Source organism: Engystomops pustulosus, chromosome 4 (genome assembly GCF_040894005.1).
Source record: "Engystomops pustulosus chromosome 4, aEngPut4.maternal, whole genome shotgun sequence".
NCBI lineage: Eukaryota > Metazoa > Chordata > Amphibia > Anura > Leptodactylidae > Engystomops > Engystomops pustulosus.
The window spans coordinates 167,870,401-167,898,034 of NC_092414.1; the positions used below are offsets into that span (position 1 = coordinate 167,870,401).

Here is a 27,634-nt window from a genome sequence, read left to right on the forward strand (position 1 = left end):
CAATACTATACTAATAATTTGGTACAGCTTGAAAACATGTTTACAGAAATAAATAATAAAATATCCAGGAAAGATGGAAAATGTAACATAAAAAATATGGAGGAGCCACTAATACGGCATACTCCCGTATATGCCACAAAGTCACAGAGTCAAAGATATAAAATTAGTGCTCTACTCCTTATACTGTTTGTCAAATGGTGAGAGCCTCTCACCACCTCTTCATGGACTGGAAATAAAAGATATCCCCGACTCCTTTAGTGGGTTGAAACACAATCCTCGTCTCGTTACCGTGTCCACGGCGTGTTCCCAATCCTACATCAGGAGGTATGCGAAAGGATAGTGCAGATTGCCTGGTTCAAAAAGGAAATAGTATTTATTGTATATACTCACACATTCCAATTTAAAAGCGCGCATGTAGTAAAAGCATAAGACGCCTAAAACACCTCGCCCGACCCAGGTTTCGCCTATTCAGGCTTCTATATATATATATATATATATATATATATATTTTAATGATACTATAGATATTCATTATTTATCATAATTGAATATACAGGTGCACCTGACTTACAGACGACTCCTAGTTACAAAGGGACCAATAGATTTTTAGAGTTTACTTTACTTTAACCCTAGGCTACAATAAACAGCTATAACAGTTATCAAAGGTGTTTGTAATTAAGCTTTATTGTTAAGCCTGGATCTTAGGACAACCCAACAATTTTTAAATCCAATGGAGACCAAACAAATTTTGTCTGTAGCTAAAACTATAAATATACAATTCCGACTTACATACAAATTCAACTAAAGAACAAACCTATGTAACCTGGGCACTGCCTGTATACATATACCGTATATACTCGAGTATAAGCCGACCCAAGTATAAGCCGAGGCCCCTAATTTTACCACAAAAACCTGGTAAAAGCTATATTTTTTTTTACTCGAGTGTAAGCCGCGTTTGGGTTTTTCAGCACATTTTTTTGTGCTGAAAAACTAGGCTTATACTCGAGTATATAGGGTAAAATTGGAATGGAAAAAGGGAAACTATACCTCCAGAGCTACCCTCAAGTTAATAGCCAAACCAGTAAGCCTCTTCCAGAACAAATATATACTTAATTATAGACAGTGAGAGTTTGCTTCTTCAAAGTGGAGCATTGATAGATAAGGAGTTGCCTTCTTTTGAAAATCTGCAGACAAAGTGTAATGGCTACAGAATTTACCTCAGTGGTTGGCTGGTTTCTGATGTGTTTTATGACACAATGTTGCCATAGTAGTTTGGGGAGCTGAACCTTGGCTTTGCAAAGATTTATTTCCACTCCATAATCCACAACAATTAGACTACACTGCTACAGTATCATTCTGCTGATTTATTGCCTGGAAGTACCATGTGGCAAATCCACAAGTAATACACTTTGCTTTGGTACCCTTAAAGCGCACCTTTGTATCGCAGGCAGACGACATTGGCGGCTACAGAAAGCGATGTTCTTCAGGACTTCTTTTATTATAACCATCCCTCTCTTTCTGTACAGTCCATAGAGCAGGTGACGGTTGTGACTGAGCGGGACTGATAGCGCAAAAGTGGGGGTGAATAAATTAAAATACGAGGCGCTCTGAGGCGCTCCGGTGGTATAGCCGGAGTGCCCCAGGCTAATTAGAATAATTTTATAACTCTATATTGTCCTTTAATGTCCTTTAAGACTCCAGACACCTTTTAGACTCCCTTCCTGTATGTTGCTCTATTTTGGCTAGAGAAAGAGGTATTTTCAGGTTCTATTTTTACCCATTTCAAAATTTGTGAGAAAAAAACTGAAGGAAAAAAACCCCAGCCTCCCTGTGTATTACATGTATCTTCCAGCATTTATTATAAATATGTAAAAAGCAGGCAGCACTCCTTGGTTCAAATTTCAAAATAAGAGGTGAACTTTATTGAAAAAGTGGCGATGCTTCTGTGTATAACACCTTTATCAAGCAACTAACAAATGATCCTCACTGAGTATATATAGCAAAACATAGTAGGTGATTAGCATAATGAGGCATGTCTTAAAGTGCCAGTGCAATATTGTGTAATTCATCATTGTACAAACACATAAAAAATACATCCAAAGGTAAAGTGCATCGATTTCAAATACAAGTATATAACAACGTCATTATTTGATGTCTGTTTATACAGTACAAAGTGGAGATGGAGCATATATCACGCTCACATTCTCCAACGTGGGCATCCAAAGCCACTGCAATTGGCAACCTACTTTGTCCCACATATATGTGGGTATTTAGTGGCACAATTTAGCCACAACCATGGATATATTATATGGATATATGTTAAAGTAATCAACCAGCTGGCACAGGGCACAAGATGTAAAAAAGAAAAGACAAAGCAAAAATCATAATGGTTCATATGAAAAAATTGAGGTATCATCCACCAAGCGAGATGTCATCTATGCAATATATATGTATTCTGATCTTTCTGATACCGCTCCCTATAAGCATCAAAGCCAACCTTGTCAAAGACTGTGATGGTACAACAACATCGTGAATGAAATAAATTCTTAGCATGCTTCTAGGGGTTCTTAGAAATTCCAAGGAGCATGAGAATCACTTGGGAAACATCATGTTTGGGTCCTTGAAAGCAGTGCTAGCAGCACCTGTTCTCAAGCAACCTCTTGTTTACTATTGGCAGTTCCAAGAATTGGATATTTACTGGTATCTTTTCAATGAATGTAGACTTACGGTATATATGCACTTTTTATATATTCCGTTACACAGTTCTTGTGTATATAACATTAAATGAAAGAACCAGATGCTGACATTGTTCTCTGAAAGGGGGTTTAAACTACCTTTTACTTTTTTTTACATTTTTTTACTAACATGACCAATCCATAGGAGGCTCATTTGTGGTTGATATATAAGGGGTGTGACAACCTGCAACCCAACCAATCAGTATAAAACAGTGGGGCCAGCCAAATATCCTCAGAATATATAATCTGTGTCATATCAATAAAAGGGAAAAGAGCTGGAAACAGAAGCTTCCATTTCCATAGGTATAGGCGCTATGCTGTGAGTAACGACTTGTGCTTCTAACTCTGCCCATGTATAACTTCAAGCACCAGAGACTGCCTTGAACAGGTGTTAGCTGTGGGGTCCACATTGATCTGATGCTAATGACCTACAATGAAGATAAGACATCAGTATAAAAAATGACCCCTAGTCCAGACACCATCTCTAAAGATTCTATAATCACTAATTCTATATATTTGATTATATATTGGCAAATTTTCTTTCCATCAGTGCCTAATACTGTCTTTTTTGTTTTGTTCTTACCCATCCCGGATATTTTTTGTGATAGGTAAATATAAGTAAACAATACTAATCCTCTATTGGATATTATATTGTGCTGAACACATTTCCAGCTTATGGAGTAGCTAAATGTTATACTTTCAGATAGATTAATTGGGAAGGTACAGTATGTAAAGTTTGGAGGGTCTTTCCTGGGTCACAATATTTATCCCCTATCCTATGGATAACTCATCAATATTCAATCAATATAGATTGTGAGCACCCACAGGCAGGGTCCTCCTTCCACCTGTACAAGATCTCACTAGTCTTTGTGCTTGCCTTTCTTCTCATCTTAATGTAATATATGTGAACACCTTATTGAATGCCCTGCACCACAGGATTAATGGTAGAAATAAATAATAATCAATTGGATTCTGAGTAGAGATGAGAAATACATCCAAGATTTGATTTACAGAAGCATTGTCCAATCTTTGAAAATATTCAGATCGGGTCCAAATCTCTTCAGTCTGTAGCAATGTTGTTCCAATTATCATGGAAATGGGTATATAAAAAGCTCCTATTTTGGAATTATTTTAATTTCCATCTTCTCTTCTCAAGATCTGAGATGAATGATAGCTCTAGCCAGCCTCCATTTTAAAAGATTCTGTAATGGAAGGGATGGAGACAAGGACAGAGAGCCCTGATACTGAACCTAAATGGTGGCCAGTTCATGGGCGTCAGGCCCACCCTATGCCAAATTGCAAATATGTAACATGACAAAGAGAGAAGAATAGTCAACAAAGTATCAAATCACAAAAGCAGAAGAGCAGCCTGAACACGAGCCAAGATTGCAACACCAGAAATACAGCAAACAGAATGTCTTTGAAGCGGGTCAAGATAAACTATAACCACCAGTGAACTGAATGTGAGCAGAAAATTATTGGGAAACCAGACCCCCCGCTCCAAACTGATTGGTGCAGAGCCCTGCTCGTTACAACAGTTGCATGGACCAGGAAAGGTATGGTGAAATCCACTCCTAAACAGCCAGCAAGCGAAGTCCATGTTCACACAAACAAATAGAATAAAATGCAAAGACAAAATCAGTGTCTCTTCAGTCACACATCACAGATTGAGGATCACTCTGACACAGATGTTACAGATTTGTTTGAAGTGAATCATAGAAAAGATTTTGATTCAATATTGGTGCCTTAAAATGCCAGACTAAATTTACAAATCAACAAATATATTCACTGATCTCTATTTCTGACACTGTGCACCCCTGTGATCAGCTGACTTCAACAGCCTCTAGCGCTCTGCTCTTATTTAACTTTTCCTATTTAAGTGAATGGGAGCATGGCTACCAAACCCTGTCAAAAGAGATGATGTACAGTCTATCTCTATTAAAGGACATTTCTAAATTTGTGATTTTAATTTGCCACAACTCAACATTAAATATATACGTTTAACTAAGTTGTATCATTAACATCATGTTATACCACCCAGTGTTTAGGCTTCTCTGTTACGTGCCATGGTATTAACAGATACTCTTTTTCTTCTCTTTAATCTCCTTTTCTTTCTTTTAACAAGATGGCACCTTGCCGAGTACTTCGGTGTGAGCTATAATTATATCTGATGTGTTTGTAGATTTGTTCATTTCCTGTCTAGCGCTGCCTGTAAAAGACCACATCAAGATATAAAAACAGTATATGATACATGGGTCGTTGATGGATAGGCCAAACAATGTCATTTTACTTAGTTAAGGGATTTGGTATTGACTGCATTCTGCAAAAACCCTCAAATGTATAATGCTGTTATTTAACCCTCATTCAAATAAAAGTCTCATTTTCATGTTCCAGTATGACAGCAAGATCAAAATATCTAAACTCATCTTGGATCACTTTTTTGTGAATTATTCAATCACTGTTAACCATTAACAGAAGCTAACATATTATGGAAGAATTTACTATAGAAGAAGCAGTGGCGTAACTAGGAGAGGCAGGACCCCATAGCAGACTTCTAAATGGGGCCCCCTTCCCGCTTCTAAATATACATATTGCACTCATATATACACTCACATTTATATACCAATATCCATGAACACACAGTTATTCACTCATACACACACATTTAAACACTCTTACACATACACACACCCATATAGAGCATATACACACACATACAGTGCCAAATACAGACCTGCAGTATATATACAGACATATTGTATATACACACCATTACAAGATTTTTCCAACGCAATTCGATTCAGTGTCTGAAAAACCTCAACTACCTACTGAATCTGCAAACACACAAATAGAATCACTAATCTTTAGTTTAGTCTATATATTTCATCCATTTTTATGTAGCACTTTGTTCACCATATTATACTAGCGGTCTAGGCTTCTAATAAAGAAGGAATCACAACAACTAGACCAATAAGCTGGGGATTGCCGGTGTTAGCTTGTCTCATGGCTCATCCTTATTATATAATCAGAAATTACCAGATAAAGATAAAACTGTATTCTGAAATCATACATGTGTTATATTTAGATAACCATTATGGGAGGAATAGACGCTATGTGGGAGCAACATTGAGCAGATGGGACTTAACAAAACATGCTTGGACTAAATACAGCTCTGTTCTGAGAATAAACCATTAATGAAGGAAATGGGCAGATTGCGTTGGTCATTTATTTTTCGCCCAAAGGTCCTTATTTAGAGTAAATGTATTTAGTGGTCAGTGAACACAGCGGAGATGTAAATAGGGTCATTTAAAATAACTGGAAAATTGTGTGAGATGGCACATGCTCTGACTGCTGAATAAATCATTATATCCAGCCGAGTCTTCACAAAGACTAAAGTGGATTTTCTGAAAGCCTGCAGGTCGGAGAAAGGTGAACTCTAAAAACTTTGTGCTGCGTTCTTTCTATGAATAACACATTTTCTCTGTTTTTCTGATAGTTGCTACTAACAGTTTACTGCAGAATATATAACATATAGCCTATAGGATTCAACACTACTTCACCTCTGTTATTTACCAATGGGTTTTTATAAGATACAATGTGCTGACCAAAGATTTTTGAGCAAAATTAAAAGAAAAAAAAAAAAAAAAAAAAGATCCCTTTAAATTGTTGTGTTAAATTATTAAAAATAACATGTCGATTTGTCTCTATTCCTTTCTTCTGTATCTCTACAAATTGTCAATTGCAATGCCTATGATACATCTCCTGAGCTGGCCATTGGCAACATGGATTTCACTTAAGAAGCAACAAGGTATGGTTTGGAAAGTGACGACCAAAGGGATAAGGCACTGGCACACTCTGGAGGCTCAAGTCTTTTCTCAGGGTAGATCAGACTTAACAAAAAATGTATTGCATTCACACTAAAAATAATACAAATATGGTCAACTCACCTTATGATGCACTGAAAAGCTGCTATGAAGTCCTTCAAACTGGTGCACGGAGGAAAGGACAGGGAGGGAGGAAACCGCATCAGCCAATGGTGTGAATATGATCCAAGGGAAGAAATTTGCTCCTCCAGCACACAAAATAATATGGTACAAAAATCTTGGTTCCTTTATTTAATCCATACTGAAGTTTAGACTCTGCATTTTCAAGGAATAATTCCTAGTTAGAGCAGGTAGAAGGAAAAACCCACATATTACACTGGTACAAAGGTAAAAATCCAATAATGGCATAAAAAGAAGGCAAACCTACACGTTTCAGACCTTTACATGTGGCCCTTACTCATGGGCCATGAGTATATTTATGTTCTGTAAAAGATATAGTGGCGAAAGACCGTTGTATTGGTTGGGGTCATTGTGGTTGGACTCCATTAGTCTGAGAATATACTCTACTTTTTAGGAAAGGAAACCTTTGTATTTTGGATAAGTGCTGTAGCCTCATCACATCTTTCCGACATACATTTTACAGTGACTTTTCTTGGTATTACACATCAGCCCCAATCACTTGAATAGGACTGGGTTGAATAGCCTCGAGCATGGTCCACCCCACAGTGAAGCAGCAAACAAAAGAAGTTCCAGGTCCAGCTCATGGGATGTGGCATCCCTGGCCTGTAAAGTAGAAGTGACACTAACAAGATTATTATTTGACCCAGGTGCTGGGCTTTGAACCCAAATCTGAAATAGTGACTTACCCTAAGAATAGGTTATCTAGAGTAACCCTTTAAGTAATACAAGACAACGAAAAACTATGAACTGACAAAGTTACATTTTACTGGATAGTTTGAGAACTCATAGCAGATGCTGGTATTGTTTACTGCAGTATAACAATATGAGGATGACACTCCTGTAGAATGCGAATCATTCCAAAATCAATATCATAAACCTATATTTAGAATTGTAAGCTGCCAATATTTTATATTTATCTGTAGTCATTACTACCTCTAGTGCCTACAAATGGCTTAGTCCGACCATTCAACTGCTGTTTTTGACATTATGTTAGAAGACCGCAGGAATTAACATTTATTTTATCTTTTTTTATTTTACATCCCACATGTTACCATGGAAACTAAAAGATGCAATTGTAATGTGTAATATTAATGGAGCACCTTGAAGAAAGGGAATTGGGTCTCTCTAATTGAATTTATTCCAAACGGAAGCTCATTGTCCAGATGTGACTCTTCAAGGCTTTGTTGTAACTTTTGCAGATTTCTTTTTCATTGCACTTATTAAACAGTTTGAGTTCAGGTTTTTTATCCCTCATTTTTAATTTAATCATGAAAATAGACTTTATGGATCATGACTTGCACTAATAAAGGACAGACCAATATTCTGTATTGCAGAACATTATATATTGGTGCTTTGGGTAGCCAGGAGGTCCAAAAAGCTCTCATTAAACATATAGAGGGTTATTTATCAGGGCTTGTACACCAGCTTTCAGACTGGGCTGGTGTGGGGCATAGAATAAATGCATACATCAGGAGGCCAAAGTCTCCTGATACATCTGGCTCCAAAGATTATATCATACACTGCACATTTAGCACCGTCATATGATAAATAAACCCCATAGTTTTCCTTATTAATACGTGTGGCATTTGAGGAGTTAAGGTCTTTATTGAATTTGTGACTTTTTTAACTAAAGTCACAAAAAACTTTGAAGGGAGAATGTCTTAGGTTGCAAAAATACCGTATATACTCGAGTATAAGCCGACCTGAGTACAAGCCGAGACCCCTAATTTTACCACCAAAAACTGGAAAAACCTATTGACTCGAATATAAGCCGAGGGTGTAGTATACAGCCAGCCCCCTGTAGTATACAGCCAGCCAGCCCCCTGTAGTATACAGCCAGCCTGCCTCCTGTAGTATACAGCCAGCCTGCCCCCTGTAGTATACAGCCAGCCTGCCCCCTGTAGTATACAGCCAGCCTACCCCCTGTAGTATACAGCCAGCCTGCCCTCTGTAGTATACAGCCAGCCTGCCCCATGTAGTATACAGCCAGCCTGCCCCAAGTAGTATACAGCCTGCCCCAAGTAGTATACAGCCTGCCCCATGTAGTATACAGCCTGCCCCCATGTAGTATACAGCCTGCCCCCAAGTAGTATACAGCCTGCCCCAAGTAGTATACAGCCAGCCCCCAGTATGCCAAGCGAATAAAAAAAACAAACTTAATACTCACCCTCCAACGATACTCACCTTTGATGCTCAGCATGGCTCCCGGTCCTCGGCGGTGGCTCCCGGGCCTGGCAGCGGCTTCCGAACCTCGGCGGCAGCTCCTCCATTCTTTCTTCACTGGCGGCTCCCGGTCTCTTTGCTTACTTCGCTAGCTGGCAGTCGCGTCCATGCGATTTGCTGGCGGGCGCACACTATGATGCGGCAGTGTCGTCGCCGATGACATCATCAGCGGCGACAGCGCCGCATCATAGTGTGCGCCTGTCGGCTAGATCGCATGGACGCGACTGCTGGCTAGCGAAATAAGCAAAGAGACCGGGAGCCGACAGTGAAGAAAGAAGAGAGGAGTGGAGCCACTGCCGAGAATCGGGAGCTGCCGCCGAGGATCCGGACACCGGAGGGTGAGTATTATTATTATTTTTTTTTAGTTGACTCGTGTATAAGCCGAGGTGAGGTTTATCAGCTCATTTTTTGTGCTGAAAATCTCGGCTTATACACGAGTATATACAGTAGTTTCAAATAAATAAGAAAAATCCAAGCCAAAAATTACATATATGAGCCCCATTGTTGGAAATGCGCATTACCCGTCAGAGGGAGAAGTGGAAGGCAGCTGGCACTTTTGATAAAACCGCCTTGTGGTTTTACCAAAAGCGCCGGTTGCCTTCTACTTCTCCCTCTGACGGGTATTGTGCATCTTCACCACGTCTTTTCTGGAATCCTGGTCTGGCTTAAAGCATGGATCTACACTGGCCTAGCTGCTACACTTACATAAGGCGATCTAACATCTTCTCCAAGGTGAGAGTCCCATCTTCTCTCGCTATCGTTACCAGTTGTTATAACGTTATGTAATTTCTGTTTCATAGCATTTGGAATTTTTTTTACAGCCTCCCGGTATATTGAGTTGGATACTAAATACTGACACTAGGAAGGACAATTTTCCCCATACAGCTATATAAGAACATATATAAAACTAATATAACTAATTTATCTAATATAAATTCTTCTTGCCCTTCACCCCAATGGTAGATATACCTTGTGATGACCCTGAGACTGCTTGTTTCTAGAGAAAGAGTACAAGCCGGTAACCCATGTATTTCTATTTGTTGCTGGAACTGGAAGAGGGGCTCAGAATGGCAAAAATAACAGCAGTTTTTGCACATGCCCAAAGGTATTTGTGAATTAGCCTAATCTTATGTTGATAACAAAAGAAAACTTTGTGTACATGCAGTAATTTTCATGATGCCACACAAGTACCCCAGCTACTGCATTGTATAAATTGGCCCAGAACAACTACCACCAATTTTCATTCATCATCTCTAAACATTTACTGCTAAATTATATGTGTTAGGGCAGCATTAGAAATAAAACAAATTGTAATTTCAATATTACCATAGTCTATCACAAGATACAAAGAATTTAAGTTGCCGTATCAGTGTTCACAGGTAAAACAGAAGCATAAAATGTTTAATGCATTCATGCAAAACTTCTATGTGTAGAGACAGAATATATTTATTGTATTCTCATCTGAACGTCCCTGAAACATATTGTTATTGTGCGCTGTGAACTTCTACATTCAGAACAATTTTTATGGTTTGGATTTTACAATAGCATTTTGTTTTTCAGGACTCACATTAGGTCTCTGCACACAATCGTTCAGTTACATACTTAATGCTAATGGCATGCTTTCTGTATTTGCTTCATGTCAGACAAAAGTAATTTTTTATGTTAACTTTTTTATAATAAATGTACAATATCAAAGTTATACTTTGATACTTAATTTTTTTTTTTAAAATTTAATGATTTCAAGGTGTTGTCTGGGTACTAGAAATTGATTGTTGTCCCTTCTGATCATCTGCCAGAATTCTTCTTCTGAGCACCGCTGTACCTTCGTAGGCCTCTGAGGTCAGCTTCATTCATCACCTTTATTTTATAACTAAAACCAGATAGTAAAACAAATTTTTTGTAATGTGTTTCTCTCTTATGACTCACAGGCAATCATGTAAGTAAAGGAAAAGGTTTTGGGATATTCTAGAAACATAATCCAGGTCTAGATTGATACAGTAGGATAAAATGGTGACCTTCCAAAATGGTGAAACCTACCCCGATAACATATAGCTCATTAAAAACTAATTTTACTCCACCATCCAATCTGGACTACTTTGTCCCGATGTAACAGGTTAGAGAATACCCCCAGCCCAGACTATACCACAGTGTATAAAGTGGCCTAGACCGTATTATACCCCAGATATACTTTGGTCTAGTCCAGACTATACATCAGGGTATAAAGTGGCTTAGCCCAGAATTTACCCCAGATATACTTTGGTCTATTCCAGACTATACACTGGGGTATAAAGTGGTCTAGCAGAGATTATACCCCAAAAATACTTTGTGTCAGGACCGGGAGTCTGTGGACCCTCTGGACCACCGCGGGAGGTGGTACTAGCTGACCTGGGACCAGAGTCTAAGTGGAAACCCGGTGTTCACCAGAGCCCGCCGCAAAGAGAGATGGACTTGCTGCGGCGGGAACCACCAGGTCGTTCCATGGGTGCGACTAGCCCGCGGTGGCTGCCAAGGTAGCAATACAGGAGACAACACTCACGTCAGGAATCGCAGGAGCTGGCACACAGGAACGCAGGACCACAAAGACAGACTGGCACACAGGAACTGACTGGCACACAGGAACGCAGGACCACAGGAACAGACTGGCACACAGGAACACAGGACCACAGGAACGGACTGGCACACAAGAACGCAGGACCACAGGAACGCAGGAATCACAGGGGAGCTTTCTCTTCATGGGGAAGACTTGAAGATCCAGCAAGGGTCACAGGAAGAGGCAGAACTTCTAACAGGCCAGCGCCAATTACCAGCGTGCTGGCCCTTTAAATCTGAGCGAGCTGGCGCGCACGCGCCCTAGGAGACGGGGAAGCGCGCGCCGAGCCGCGGGAGCAGGAGAGGACATCGCTGGAGCCGGGGAAGGTATGCAGAGTGGAGCTCCGGAGGAACGCCGAGGGGCACGGGTGCGCCCGCGATCGGAGACAGAGATCGCGGGAGCACCCGTGACACTTTGGTCTAGTCCACACTACAATAATTACTGATAAAATAAGTTCACAGTGAACCACAATAGTATGCACATCAACCATCTAGTCAGCAAAAAAGGGAAAGGGACAGTACTGGGACCGCCCTTGTCAGGGCGGGAGCAATATTGCGGGGTCAGGATACAAAGCGATCGTAGGGCTTAATAGGTCCTGTACCTCCACACCAGTACCACTCGACCAGGAGACGGAGCATCGAAGACTGGTTAGATCCACCCTATTATTCCTTACTGTCCGGATTAATGTTGGTCCGTGGTTTTGAGATGATGCACCGTGTCATATGCTATACAGGAATGCACTAAGGCATGGTGAGGTATTACTGGGGACCGTGTCAGACGAGACATATTGGAGGTCTGAACGAGCTCCCTTTCTGATGTGTTTTTGCTGACTAGATGGTTGATGTGCATACTATTGTGGTTCACTGTGAACTTATTTTATCAGTAATTATTAAAAGTTACATTTTACTTATGGTACTGGTACATTCTGCTGGATTTCTTATCGATTTATGGATGTATTTTTCTTGACTTGAAAAGTGAGTTAGCCAACTAGGCAACCTTTTTCTGTCTTGTTCGGATTTAGTCCAGACTATACATCAGGGTATAAAGTGGCCTAGCCCAGATTAAACCCCAAATATACTTTGGCCTAGTCCTAGTCCAGACTATACACTGGGGTATAAAGTGGCCTAGGCCAGAGAATTCCCCCCAGGCCAGACTATACCCCCATCAGTAGCATTGTGATATACACAAGTATTACTTATTTTTTCTATTTTATTGGGGATTCAGCTCTGGTAAGTTAAGTGAGAAACCTAAGTGTTTCCAAACACATAACATCACTGTGAGGCTTTATTCCCACATTGAGGTTTTCTGATGTAGTTTTGTAGCAGGTGCAGATCCTACTGTGTGAGATCATATAATGGAGATGCTGCTCCTCCTATTATGTTTTCTCCATTTCAGGTTTCGACATCCAAAGCTCCTTTACTGCTGTGCTGTTAGGAGGGAAAGAAGGGCCCAGGAGAATGTCACTAATAAATTTTAGTTCCGCCATCCATCTCAGGCCCCTGTGTAGCACGGGCCCCAAAGCAGCCACTACGACTGTTGTTACGCCACTGCTCTGGCGGCCGTAAACCTGGTTAGCGCAGAGACAGGAGTAACACCAAAAGATGTTGCTTCAGAATCCGTACCAGCTGATGCCTAAATTCAGTGGGCAGTCTGAGAAGAGTTAACTGCAGTCACACGGACCACAGACATAGTCTGGAGATGTTCATTGAAATATACCGGACCTGTGCTGAGGTCATTGTGCAGGGAGGGGGAATACATAAGCTGTGGTTATCACCTATAATGAACTGTAAATCCTATAATAGAAGTAACTGTATTGTAATCCAGCCATTGAGGATAATGAGTTAACTGCTGAAAGGCGATGAGAATAATGTACAAAATTTAGGCTTAGTGATCACTGTGTAGTGAACAATGAGGCCCAGAGGTGCTACCACTTAATTTCACCTCTACAAAGCTCCACCGCTGTTTTGTAGAAGTGAACATCCACATTGTAGCCATAACTTTTTATTAGTGATTAGCAGAGGCCTTTGTTTTCACATGTAATTTTATCTTGATGTAAATGAGGCAGAGATGCTTTGGGGGGCACAACCAAAGCCCTTCTAGGCTCTTCATTCCCCATGCAGCACTTAGACCATGCCTTCTGCTTCGCTGGACCTTCCTTTAGTAGATGACAACACCCAGCTCTCGAGACTTTTTGCCCGAAAGCACCAGAGAATGCAGAAGGCATGTACCTCAGAGCACTTCTGCCTCATTTACATGAGGATTACATTAAGATTCAAAGTAAAGGGGCCTGCTGATGTAAAGGTTTGGATGCAATGTTCCCTTGTACTAGGCAGTGGTGGAGCTTTGTAAAGATAAAATTATGTTTTAGATTTATCTTCATTTATTAATAGGTATACGCCTTAGGCTCCATTCACATGGCCATATGGTGGTTGCTGATATGGTTGCACAATTTGTGGCCATATCATGGCCCCCATAGAGTACTGTAGCACCTGGTAATGGAGTGATGAGTGATGTCCTATAACATGCCAATTTTTGTGCAGCCCCTTATGTCCTTCAAAAGTTAACTTTTAAAGTTGTGTACTGAGCCAGAAGGGCTCTAGGTGGTGTTACCAGAGGCCCTCCATTCTGCAGATTTATAGACTGTTACATTCTCCATTAACTGTTGCTGTTTGTATCAGTTCTATGTTCATCTACAACTATGGTATAGGTTCCAAAAACATTGGCCCACATTTACACTACGTGCACTTTGCTTCGCTAATGTGCAGTGGACGACGCCGACATAAATGTGGCGGCCGGAGCAAGTACGCACCGGAATGCCCAATTCTGTGCTCGGGATTGTGTTGCGGAGTGCATAGCGCAGCCGCGATACAATACTAGCGTAAACACTTCATAAATACATGTGCAACTAGTTTATGTGCAGTCTGCATAGAAAATGTGCCCCATTGTATTTCATGTCAGCTCATATGAAATAATTCGGTGCTAAATGTTGTTATAAATTAAAGCAAATGATGGAACTTTTAGATGTTTATTAAATGAATTCATCATCCGAATTGTAAGTTATATTCTTAAGTTCATGTCACTAAACTAATAGAACCAGAAAAACATATTTGTAATGCAATTTGCTTAGTGATAATAGCAAAGACCTTTCCCTAGCTCTGTCTTTCAGCTACAGTCTGTGTAACAATGACAGATTCCAGCATGTCTTGCATCGTGACAAACAAGCCATTCTCTCTGAGTTTTCAAGGTTCTGCAGAATCGGTAACATTGTTCCCAAGCTCATTCATGTAAACTTCTTCCGGAATAAATGTTTTTCAGCAAATTTATAACAATCTCTCAGTTTGTAAAGATGGCTATCCAATGCTTTTTTTATATTTCTACAGAAAATATGACTTTTATGCCATATTGTTTGTGGGTCTACATTATGACAGTTTGTTCAACTGGTATTCTTGGCAGGATAGACTGATGCCCCCATGGCATCTGTTGCCGAGATATTTTATTTTCCTGGAAGCATTTGTACCCACAGATTTCAACATTTTGCTGTAGGAATAAACTATTCTGTATGTGATTTTTAAATGAGAAAAAAACTGCAAAACAATTAAAAGGTTGACAAACTTCATCAAAGTTGTTTTACATACGTAGTTTCTAAAATTGGGCAATTTATGATGTTTTACCATAATTTATACCTTTCAAAGTGACCTGAAATCTGAGCAGGTCCCTCAAATGTATGATTTTGCGTTTTTATGAAAAATCGCACCTAAAGTTCTAAGCCTCTTAACATCCTAAAACATATGATAGGATGCATAAAAAAAATGTGTCAACATAAAGCAATAAAGCAGACATTTAGTAAATGTTAGTTATCAAGTAATTGTGCTATTATGACTATATGTTGAAAAAGTACAAAATTGTAAATTATGAAAATTGAGAATTTTTCTAAATTTTCACCAAACATTGTTTTATTTTATAAATTAATGCCAAAAATATCACCAACATTTTTCAACTAACATGAAGTATAATGTGTCACGAGAAAACAGATTATGGATTATGGAGGCCAATGTGCTCTTAGGAACCTTGAGTGCTGAAGAAATTCTTTTGTAACCTTGGGCAGATCTGTGCCTTGCCAAAACTCTGAATCTGAGCTCCTTGGGCAGTTCCTTAGTGCTCTTTTTCTTGTTAAATAAATTAGCAAAAATATCTACGTTTCTGTTTATTTCTGTCACAATGTGGTGCAGAGTGCACTTTAATGAGAAAAAAATAAGACTTATCAATTGGCTGCAATGAAACAAACATCACTGAAATCAATATATGCACAGTGGATATTTTTTCAGCCCCCTCTAGATTTTGTTTTCTTTTAATACCAGCCCCATGATCCCTTTCCTAGAGCTTGCAGAACAGTGAAGTTACGACTAAACTTGATTCTGCCAATGGTTCTGCACCTATATTTATATAATGAGCTTATTTCTGGGGATGTATTTATAAAGTGACCTTGGCAGTGTCATTTTTAGATATTTTTGCTATTGTTATGCAAAAAAGGTCTGTGCCCATGTTGCGTCAAAAGTGCTCCAAAATTGGGAGATGCAAAGTTAGACATTCTCATATTTATTATCCAGCACCAGACACAGTGATAAATCTGGTGCAGTATATGGCTGACTGTCTTACTCAGATATAAGACGCATTTTTGATAAATTTATGGGGCTTATTTAGGGTCTGCGGATCACTTTTATGACGGACTGTTCATGGTTTTCGGGGATTGCACTGCTGTGACAGGGATTTAGCAGGGGATTGTGTCGCATACGATTGGATTTTGGCACAACAGCACCGGCTTTCCCGCAACAGAAATGGGGGTGGGACCGTCCGACGATCCGGTTGATTCGGACTAAGCATGGGATTTAAGATTAAAATTGTGTCGCAAGCAATGCACTTACATACACTGGGAAGAAAATGGTGAACTCCGGTGGACCTGAGCGGGGAAGCGACACATGTAGGATATTGGCCGCACATTGTGTCAGTACCTATCCAGCAACCGCGCAACCACAACCAGGCTTGGCGCTAGCTGTCAGACTAGGTAGGTGGTGGCGAACTCACCCTGCGACGTCCCTGCGGGCTAAGTCCCTGCCTAAAGCAGATAAACCGCCCTGGTAAGGGCGAACCCACTATCAGGAACCTAACTGACGGTCCCTGAGTGACTCTACAAAGTGACAGGAAAACCTACTTTGTCTGGAAGCTGCTGGATGGTGGAGCGGACAGGTAACCGGGATACAGATATAGGTCAGTGTTCACACTGGTAACAGAAACTGACACAAGACAGACAGGAAGGTGGAGTCACACTAGGAGATAAACGGTACTGAGGGACAAACAACAGATACGGACAGACAAGCGGAGTCAAACAAACCCGGTCAAAACCAAGATGGCGGCAAAGGTACAGATTCGTAAAGCAAATAGAATGGTCAGTAGGCAAAGCAGAAGTCAATACACAGAATAGCAAGAAACGCAAGAGCACTAGATACACAGATAGACTGCAATAACAAGCACCAAATGAAGGGGCTGAGCAGAATATAAGGCAGTAATGGACACTACCTCCAGCACTGACTGGCCCAGCTGTCCATCACTCAAACCGAAGCTGCAGGCAAAACGAGTTCAGACACACCCAGCTTTCCCAGGATCAGAAATGGAGCTGTCAATCACAGGCAGCTCTGGGTGTGGTTTTCCAGCAAGAAGCCTGAAACCTGATCCATTCAGTACAATTTGCGAGTCCTGAAACAATGTTTGTGAATCGCGGCTCAGTGCATTGCCGTCGGACAATGTACTCTCGGGAACTCTGAGGGACTGGGTAAGTAAATGTGCCCCAATGTGTTTAATAATGTAATAATTTAGTAATGTCTCTTGTGTGTTTCACACTTCAATAAGGAGCAGTCTAGTATTCTTCTTAGTTACATGAAGGGTGGACCCAAAAAGGTCAGTAGGCTATACTAGTATTCTGCCCAGTATAACAAAGTTCCAGTGTGACGGGTGGTATCATGAATGTCACATGATGCTCCCAGTCAAGATAAATCACGCCCCATAGGGCTTTAAAACTAGATAAAAGCGAGATGTACTCTGTCTCCGATGCAATTGTGCAAGTGAGCTCTCATTGGGAGTTCTATGTTTAGCCTGTGTAGTCAGTAAGAGCGAATTATTCGAGTTCTTATTAATTCTGCTGTAAATGGTCTATTAGAGTGGGAACTCAATATTGGTAATAGCAGTGAGAAGATGTAAGACCTGCCACTATTCCCCAGACATTAAATAATCTTCTTGTAGTACAAGTCCAGCAAATGGCATCATTAAAGGAAACCTCTAAGACATACATATCAGTGTGGTTTAACAACCAGAACCCCCACATATCAACTGTTTGAAGGGATGCCATGCTTGGACAAGCACCCTGTCCTTACTATCTCGGCACTGCCCCATTCATTTAATCAGTGAAGGCTATGGGCGTCAGACACCTGCTGATCTGATATTGGTGACCTAATATTTTAGTGTCAGGGATGCTTTTAATGTCATTGTAAAAAAGAGTTTAAAGCCCCAGCGTCAATGTGTTCATAGAGGTCTGACTGACATTAGAACACCGCATGAACCATGTATAGTTTCCGCAGGTTGAGTCTATAAATACACTTCAATGAGCGAGGTCATGACTCATGAGCTGTTATTCCCCGTGTCGCTTTAATAAATGCCCTCTTCAGGTTACATATGATGAATACATCATCTAGTACAGGAAAATGAAAGCATTTAATAGTTATGATTGCGGCTGTTATCTGCACATTACGTACATTAATCTGACTGCCACTTTACATGGTATCTGTGACAGTGTTGAAAATATCGGCTATTAAACCTAGGGACATCTGTCCCCATTCCTGAAGTTTCATCTCGTTACGATAATATCTCATCTAATTATGATATAACGGTGGAGATTGCTTTTGCTATTCCGCAGTTATAAACACTGGTCTTCAATTGAACCGTTGACTGTAGGGAAACCTAATACACAGTCACATCTGATAATATGTTTTGTGACTTGAGTAGGTGTAAAGATATTTATGTACAGAGACTAATGAGAAGAGATTTGTAGATGTCAATTTGTTTGCATGTTTTTCAGCATTTAAACTGGAAGAAAAATTCAAAAATGTTATAGGTAATTTACCAAGTTCCCATTATAAATCAGTGTCTTATCACCAAAGGACTTTATAGGTCATGTTACAGTTAAAGGGGTTGGAAACTTTACCTCATGTTTTTTGTAATGTGTGTGTAAGTGTGGGGGAGAAGGATATTAGGCCTTTCACCAATATTCATCTAGTACACGTTCTCCTCCACTTTATTGATATGTAAAGTGAAGCCTCCTGTCTTTTACCTCATCAGCCAATCATTCCTGTCCATAAAATGGCCGCAGATGGAGGGTCATGTGATTTCTAACTGTCCTGGACCTTATGGTAGAATTCATGAATATAAGATCATGGTCCTGGCAGGGTAATTATTCAAGAACAGATATGAGATCACATGACCCTCCATCTGCGGCCATTTTATGGACAGGAATCTCTAGCTGATGAGGTAAAAGACAGGAGGCTTCACTTTACATATTAAGAAAGCGGAGCAGAAATACTAATAGATGTATATTGGTAAATTACCTAATACCCTGCCCCCCTAACTTACACACATTACAGAAAATATGAGGTAAAGTGGCCAACCCTTCTAAGGATGTGGGGAGAGAACACATGGGCTCACCCACAGAGGGCGCCTGCTGATAACAAGTTTACTTTATAAGTTGGGTGAAACCTTACAATGACACCTAAACAGCAGGGATGAATAGGAGGCCCATGTTGGGGGACACTATTCAGTTGTCATGACAGCTGAGACTTTCTCAGACTGTCTTTCAGCATTTCCTAATACAGTAACATTAATCAAAGTATTAAATAGGTTTAGGTGTGAGAATATGTTGATGCAGAGATCATTTTTTTCCAAAGTTTTTAAATGAATTAAGATGTAACAAAACATTTAAAGCACAGCTAACATCGGGGTGAAAGACTGTATCCAGGCTCCATTAACACCCATGGGGCCTGGAGCCCCGCAGGCTCATTTGCATACAGTCCTTCATCCTGGTGATAGATGCTGTTTAAATAATTAGTTTCTCCTTGATTGTACTGGCATAAAGAATAAAGGAGATCTGATATTAGGAACACACAGTGAAAACTGCTAAAACAAAGACTTTCTTTGTCACATTTCAATGTGTAATCAGTAGATTGCACAGAATCATGGATGCAACGCATAGCAACAGATATGTTTTACTGATGTAGGCCGCACTCAAAACCCCAGGTAGAGTGACCTGCCACACAACACTTCCTAGTTTTTTGTCAAAATAGTCAAAAGGTGGTTGGATTACTAATAAATAGTGCTAAGCGAATCCATTTAGATTCGGGTTTGTCAAGTTCAGTCGAACCTCGAGCTCCCTACTGTAAACACCTGCAGTCGGTGCTCATTCCTACTGATAAGGTCTGTAGTAAAGTCTTCATTTGCTTAGACCACAGACCTGATAAGGACGTTAGCTGCTTCTTCTCATATTATAATATCTTGCTTGCTATTGTGGTACGTCACCCTCTCTATCCTTTATTTACAGTATATACATGTACATATATACATCTTGTGCATATTAATAGGCATACTATCTTCAAACATTTTAATGAGGGCTTGAAAGATTTCCCTCTGTGAAGTCAAACTGAAAATTTAAATCTGAGATTCCCCAAGCACCAGGAGAGGTCATGTTCATTTACTAATTGAGACAAAACTGAATTTTCAATGGCTGTCAGCGTTTACCGGAACAATTCTTAGTGTTAAACCATGTGGATCATTTCAGAACATCAGGAGCCACTGTGCAGGCATCAAGATGAATGACAACAGAACAGAGGCTCACCGGAGTTTGCCTTCTAAGGAATTTAACCCATTTCGATTCAGATGGCTTGGTACAACTTCACCAAAATGACAAAATGGCAATGAATGTTAACGTGGAAAAGTAATGATTTGTGCTTCCTCCTGGGAGCAAGTTACGGATTAGACATCTTCATCAGTTGCTTACGTCTTCACAAAAGGAGGGGAGCTGCGATCTTTTTTCAGCACCATATGTCGAAGGATTAGCATATCTCACAACTGTCCCTCTTTTGTTCCTCTTTTCTTTAAATAGTGACGTTTTTATGTCTAACTTATTGATGTGTCTTCGTAAACGTCTTCATTTTCGCACAAATTTGCTGCAATAGTGAACTATTTCATGAGGTTTAGGGCTTTGTAGTGGTTGTTGTTATGTTGTCTATTATGGTAATTTGTATCTAAAGTTTGCAAAGGTATGCATGATTCCTTGTGAAGATAAGCACAGACACATCTGTTAGTTTAGTATAGAGAAATTATTTAAAAAAAGAGTACAGTTTACTAGTTGGACCTTAGAAGTTGCCCAATTCATGTGAACTTTTCCCCTAAATTTTTTGTGCAGGTAGAATATACCACTAATATATCTGGTAATTTTCCCTTCTACTCCTCAACACTCGACCACTTACATTATACTCATTAGACTTATCTCAGAATAATAACAGATCGTATTATGGTAGAACATTCAAGATGCTTTTTAGGGGGTTTTGTTCAGAGAACACCATTTATGTGCTCGTCTTCCATGTGCATTTTATCTCCAGATGCCCTTAACTAAAGTTTATTGTTGATTTAAAAAAAAAAGGAGTTGTGCGGAGGTTGAAAAACATGGCTACTTTCCTCAGCAGCTCTTCACCTGACCATGGGTGGTGCAACTAAGTTCCATTCATTTCTATTTGGCTGAGCTTTTTAGCGGAGCAATACAGGCACAAATCATGGTCAGGCGTGGTGCTGTTTTTGGAAAAAAGCAGCCATGTAGCTCTACCGCCAGGCAACCCCTTTAACACTATGGTTTTTCTATAGGTCTCTACTCATGAATGTCTCGCAGTATACTGATATTAACAACCTATCCATTAGTGTCCGATGCTCAAGTCTCATCCAAACTCTGACAGCCTCTCAGTGCTGTACTAATAAGACATAATAAAGCCTGAAGTCCAGCTACATTTTCTATATAGTGACTCGGGTTGTGAACTGCAGCCATGGTCCTGTTCACTTGAATCGGAGCTCTACCGCAATGCCTGGCCACTATACAGGGAACAGAGTTCTGGCTCTGTTCCCCTTTATTATTCTAATGCCTGAAGACTTCTGTACAAAGCCGGTGTCCCAAATATCATTATACTAGAAAACCCCCTATTTATTTGTTATTAATAATAATTCGTTTCTGAAAAAGGCTTACGTACCTCACGCATGGCTCCCGCTTAGTTCCTTCCAGTGTGGACCAGATGTGATGAATTTACATGTGGACAGATGGTGAGTGGTGAGGCACTGTGCTGAGTCTGCTATACAGTGATTGGTCCAAATGGGACCACATAGGAGCAGTGCACCAGGGGGGTAGGTGAGCATGCCTTCCATTTTGTTTTACAACTACCCCAGTAACTAGTGGGTTTGTGGTTGATATGAATATATCATTCATTGAAGGGAAAAAGTCTTATACCACTGGAAAGAAAAAGTGGTCTGTTCCTATGAGATTATAGGAAAGTTTCAGGTTAATAGTCTACAGCAGTGTTCCCCAACCACCGGTCCATGGCCCAAGAACGGGCCATGGAACACCTGGTTCCAGGCCGCGCTGGACCTCTGTAAAAACAAACAAAAGAAAATATATTCACCTTCCACGTTCCCCTGCAGCAGTCTTCTCTCCCATTACTTAAAGGGGTTATCCGGGTTTAAAAAATTTTTTATGGCCGGGCTGGGGAGGGATAGTTAAACATAATAAACATGGACTTACCTCCTCCGGCGCCGCCGATGTCCCGCGCTGCGGTCACTTCGATCCGTGCTCCTGTAAACAAACAGGGGCACGGAAGCCGCGCACAGGGAGCTTCCGGTCTGCGTTGTGGACAGCTCCTCCCATCCGTCCCTATCTCTCAGCGTTGTAAGCGCTGGGAGATGGTGCGCATGGGAGCATCCGGCCGGCCGGAAGCTCCCTGTGCGCCCTTGTACTGAAACCGGCGCACGGAGAAGACGGGCCGCGGCGCAGGACATCGGCAGCACCGGAGGAGGTAAGTACATGTTTATTATGTTTAAATAGCCCTCCCCAGCCCGGCCATAAAAAAAAATTTAAACCCGGATAACCCCTTTAATTTCCATGTAAATGCACTGTTCTATTGACGGTGAGCGAAGAGAAGACTGCTGCAGGGGAACAAGGAAGGTGAGTATTTTTTTTGTTTTTAGTTTAGCTGGGAAAGTAGAGAGGGGGGGGGGGGCTTCTTCAGGAAATTGGACAATATAAGCTAGGCACACAGGGAGTTATGTGGGGCATGCAAACTTACATTTTTGGCTATGAAACAGAAACCAGGCTGTATCCCCCCCACCTACTGGTCCCTGGAGAAAATATATGTTTACAGACGTTCCCTGGGCAAAAAAAGGTTGGGGACCACTGGTCTACAGTATATGACCATACACTGTAATCCTAGAGATAGATTTTAGGATGACCTCAAGTTTGTGTCATAATGTCCTCAGTACTGACAAGTTTGTAAATATCACACGGGTCAGTGGTTTTATTAGTATAGATCTAGTGATGAATAAGAAATGAACATTTTCTTTACCTGAATTTACCTTCTCAAGTTGTGTCTGACATTTCAATGACTCATTCATGAATCAGAAGTTGCTTACATGCGTTTGGCTTCCTGTTCCTTTTTTGCACAAATGTCAGGTTACCCATTTAATGGTTTACATACTGAGAGGATAATGGACAAAATTGAAATTTTCAATGGAACCAGAATAACACATTTATGGCTATTTTACAATTATTTCAATGCTTTTACCATTTTTTCTCTCCTGCTTTCATTTTTAAGCCATAGTCAGATGAGGAATTAATTTTATTTTTGGAAAATACTTTAAACATATTTGTTCCCTAAATAATTTCTCAAACCTATAAAGAGTCAGTTTAGTATGAGGAAAAGATATTAAGCAGAGCCACTGGAGAAATAATTTTTTGTAAACATTGTACCTAGAAATATTTAAGGAATCAATTAATTTAGTGCTAATTCATCAATATATTCATGTAGGGCCAGCATGGTGGCTGAGTTAGCCTTGCAGCGCTGGAGACCTGGGTTCAAGTCCCAGGTTCAAAGAGTCTGCATGTTCTCTCTATGTTTGCGTGGGTTTCCTCCGGGTCCTCCAATTTCCTCCCACTCTCCAAAACATACTGTTAGGTTTTTTAGATTGTGAGCCCCATTGAGGACAGGGACTGATTTGGCAAGCTCTGTGCAGCGCTGCGTAATCTGTGTGAACTATATAAATAAAGCAATTATTATTATTATTTATTATGTTGACGCTCTTTATATTGGTACTCTGACTCTGGTCAGGAGATGTTTGCTATTTTGTTTAAAGAACCCAGCCCAAAATCTACAGAAGACTGCTGTGAAAGGGAGGAGAAGGCAACAGTTTTTAGAGTGTAACAAATAATGGAAATACACAAAATAATGTATACAAGTTATATTATACATAACATTTTAGGGTGTACTACCTTATTATCTATAGCTGCTTGAAGGGGTATTCTCATCTTCTCATTCACATTTAATTTTATTTATTTGCCATACACATACATTTCTTCATATGGATGTTATAAATAAAGCTTGCCTGTGTAAAGATAATTTCCCATACATGTATTCACAAAGTCCCATAAAAATGTAAGACAGCTGTCCTTGGATACGACCACCGCTGCTGGAAAGATTACACAAAGAGACAAATAATTATTACATATGAAATTGCCAGTAGTTACTGCGTGTCCCACAGCTGTCCTGTGGAAATGAAAGTTGAATCCAGGCAATCGGGCGCCTCACTAGTGCATGTGCTCCCACTGCTGTCAGAGTTCAGTGTTGGTATCCAAGGGCCACTATCTCAACATGCTACATTTATAGGAAATTATATTCACACAGGTACATAATTTTTAATAACATGCAATTGAAGAAAGGAATAATAAATACCATCACTATGAAGTACAATTTGTATGGCAGAAAACAAGCCGTCACTGAGCTCTTTACGTTTAATAAAAAAAGTTAGAGATTGATTGTGGGGAGTGAAAAATGGAAATGAAAAAGCAAAAAAGTGCGAGGTCTTTAAAGGGTTAAAATGCAATGTGAACACATTAGGCACATTTACTAAGGGTCAGAACGCCGCATTTTTGTCAGATTTTGAAGTTTTTTACCGTTTTGCCCTGAATAGCCACAGGTTTTTGGCGCACGCAATCGGATTGTGTTGCATTGGCGACAGCTTGCATGGGACAAAAATTGGGAGGCGTGGCCGTTGGACACCCCAACTGATTCGGACAAACCACAGAGTTTAAAATTTGTGCTGCAAGATCAGCACTCACATGCACCAAGAAGAAGAAGGTGAACTCCGGCAGACCTCAGCGGGGGCAGCGACACATGCAGGAAATTGGACTCACGATCTTAGTGAATCGGACATTCTGGAACGGAGGCGTCAACAGAACGGGTAAGTAAATGTGCCCCATTATGTCAATGCAGCCTGAAGCTTGGGGTTATGGGTAGAGGTCTTATCATGACAGCACCAATAGGGGGCATCAGCACTTTGACTGACAGTGTATCACCACTAAATACGTCCCTGCCATATCAAGCGATGAAGGGGGACTTACGGTACCATACATACAACCTGTGCCCAGGTGGCAAGGGAGCTACTTCTCACCAAAAGCAGCCTGCCATTGTCCATAGAAATTTGGGTGTCAGTATATGGTACAAACATAATAAAGTCATAATGTGGCTCTGATTCAGTCACGGTGCGGCTAGAAAAAAATAAATTACTACGCTATTCCCTTAATCTATTAGAAACTGAGTGTTTGCAAGTAACGGTTGTTTTATATCCTAAAAAACGAAGTTATGAAACACTCAGAAAGCAATCAGTTTGTAATGAATTCATGGAATTCTGTGGTCATTTCAATTTCCATCTGTGCCGTGACCACTTCACTGCCACATCTCTCCTGTATCATGACAGCACCAGGTTATGCCACTATTACTGATGGATTCTTAGAAAAACATAAGGATGGCTGCTTTTACTAAGAAATGGGGGAGCAACGTGCCCATTCATATGATTGCACCTCCACAAGGGTCCTCCACTGCATGTGTTTGCTATGCTTGTCCGATTTAAATGTGTTACATTGATTTATTTGGGCCAAATACAAATGGCGTCAATACAAACAATGTTCTTTAAAACTAGTTGAACCCATGGACCCCCCTATATTCTCCCAGCAGTTCAGCACCGGGGGTGGGGGGGCAGTAGTGAAATCTGCGATCACATAGGAATCAGGTTTCCTCACTGACACAATTGTGTTGGTTTTTTTTCTCAAAGGAATTGAACATCCACTTTCCATGAACAACATCTCTATAGCAACATAGCAGCAAATGTTAATATCTCAATAATCCCGGATGTAATGTTACAATATTGAAGATGAATGTACAATGTGGGCATCTGCTCTTTCCTGTTTGATGTCCAGACTATCTTACCTTTCATTTCTCCTTATATTTGGCCTCATTGGAAAAAGGAGGAATCCAGGGGGAGCTGTTCACAAACAGATGAGCGTGCTTCCAAAAATGCTTCATGTGTTGGAAGGGCGGATTAACTCTTCCATCCCTGGAAACAACACAGAAAGAAAGATACATTTGTTTTTATAGGTATTATAACAATATTGGAGATTCAGATCAGGAGATTTCTAATAATGACGATGATGTATATCCGTGAGCAAGCCAAAAACAGCAGATCCCAATACCTTGTAAAATATAAGCTCACTGCCTACTTAATACATATGATTGGAAGAGGGGAGGGGGAAGGCTGACACAGGCTGCGCCCCATCCCAGGACTCGGCTTTAGCCAGGCAAAATTAATCTTAAAGAAAATCTACCATCAAAATTAAGTATGATAGATCCAGGCAGTGTAACTGTGGTGATCTTCTTATATTTGTTATCCATGGTTTCAGTGAAAAAATTATGTTAACGAAGCTTAGAGGCTCTGGTGGGTGTTTCTAGAGCCCCTCAGTGATGTCTTTTCACAAGCTGTTACAATGAGCAAAGCAGGTCTCCCCCCCCCACATTTCCTGCTGCAGAGGAGAAGTTAGGGAAGGGGGAGACATGTTCTGCTCATTGTAACAGCCTGCGATGCTGCAGCACTGAGTGGCTCTGGAAACACCCACCAGAATTCCAGAGGCTCTTTAGCATAATTTTCAAAATGTATTTAAAAAGTAAGGAGGCCATGGATAACAAATATAAGAAGATACCACAGTCACAGCGCCTGGATTTATGAGTAAATGTCCCATGCTGGATTTTAAAGGTAGGTTTCCTTTACATAAAGTACTCAAATGATTCAGAAAGGCATATTAAAAATCAACATAGCATATGCTAATGGAACCTGTCGCCAGCTAAAAATGAAATTCCTGCTGACAGGTTCACTTTAACAATCAATTAATTTTTTACCTGCAGTGACCTGGTGTATTTTTGATTAAAATGATTCACCAATGTAATGACCTCTACTCTCATGAACGTGTAAAGAAAGTTTTGACTTTTATAGTCAGCATGTGTTTATATATCTTTACCCATCAAGGGCAATATGTATAATAAGTGGGTTGTTAAATAATCTAACAGTGCATTGACCCCCCTTTCCCTATTTCTTCTGGGTGGATTATAATTGACTTCTCCTAATATATACACCTCATATCTTAGGCCATTGTGCCTTTATATGTGGCTTTATATGAACAACCTATACAGAATGTCTCTTATCTGTCAGTGGTGCTTGTATAATTTTTCACATTTTATCTGTGATATTTGCCTGTATTGAGGTTTAAAAGTTGTATAATTTGTGGGGCCGTTATTTACTATATTTATTAACACATTTATATTGGGGGTCCGATTCTCTGTATCTTAGTGTGTTTCCCTGTTAAATGACAACATTTAGCTTGTATTTCAATAACATTTACATTTTCA

At 40.3% G+C, this 27,634-nt stretch overlaps 1 long non-coding RNA gene across 1 annotated transcript; it reads right to left on the bottom strand.

The window, feature by feature from the left end:
- Positions 1 to 264: 264 nt before the first annotated feature.
- LOC140125696 (uncharacterized) lies at positions 265 to 26,293 on the bottom strand. Its single transcript, XR_011854697.1, has 3 exons — positions 26,165 to 26,293; positions 6,683 to 6,896; positions 265 to 350 (listed from the first exon to the last, which is right to left on the bottom strand). It is a non-coding gene; the product is annotated as an uncharacterized lncRNA (long non-coding RNA).
- Positions 26,294 to 27,634: the final 1,341 nt, after the last annotated feature.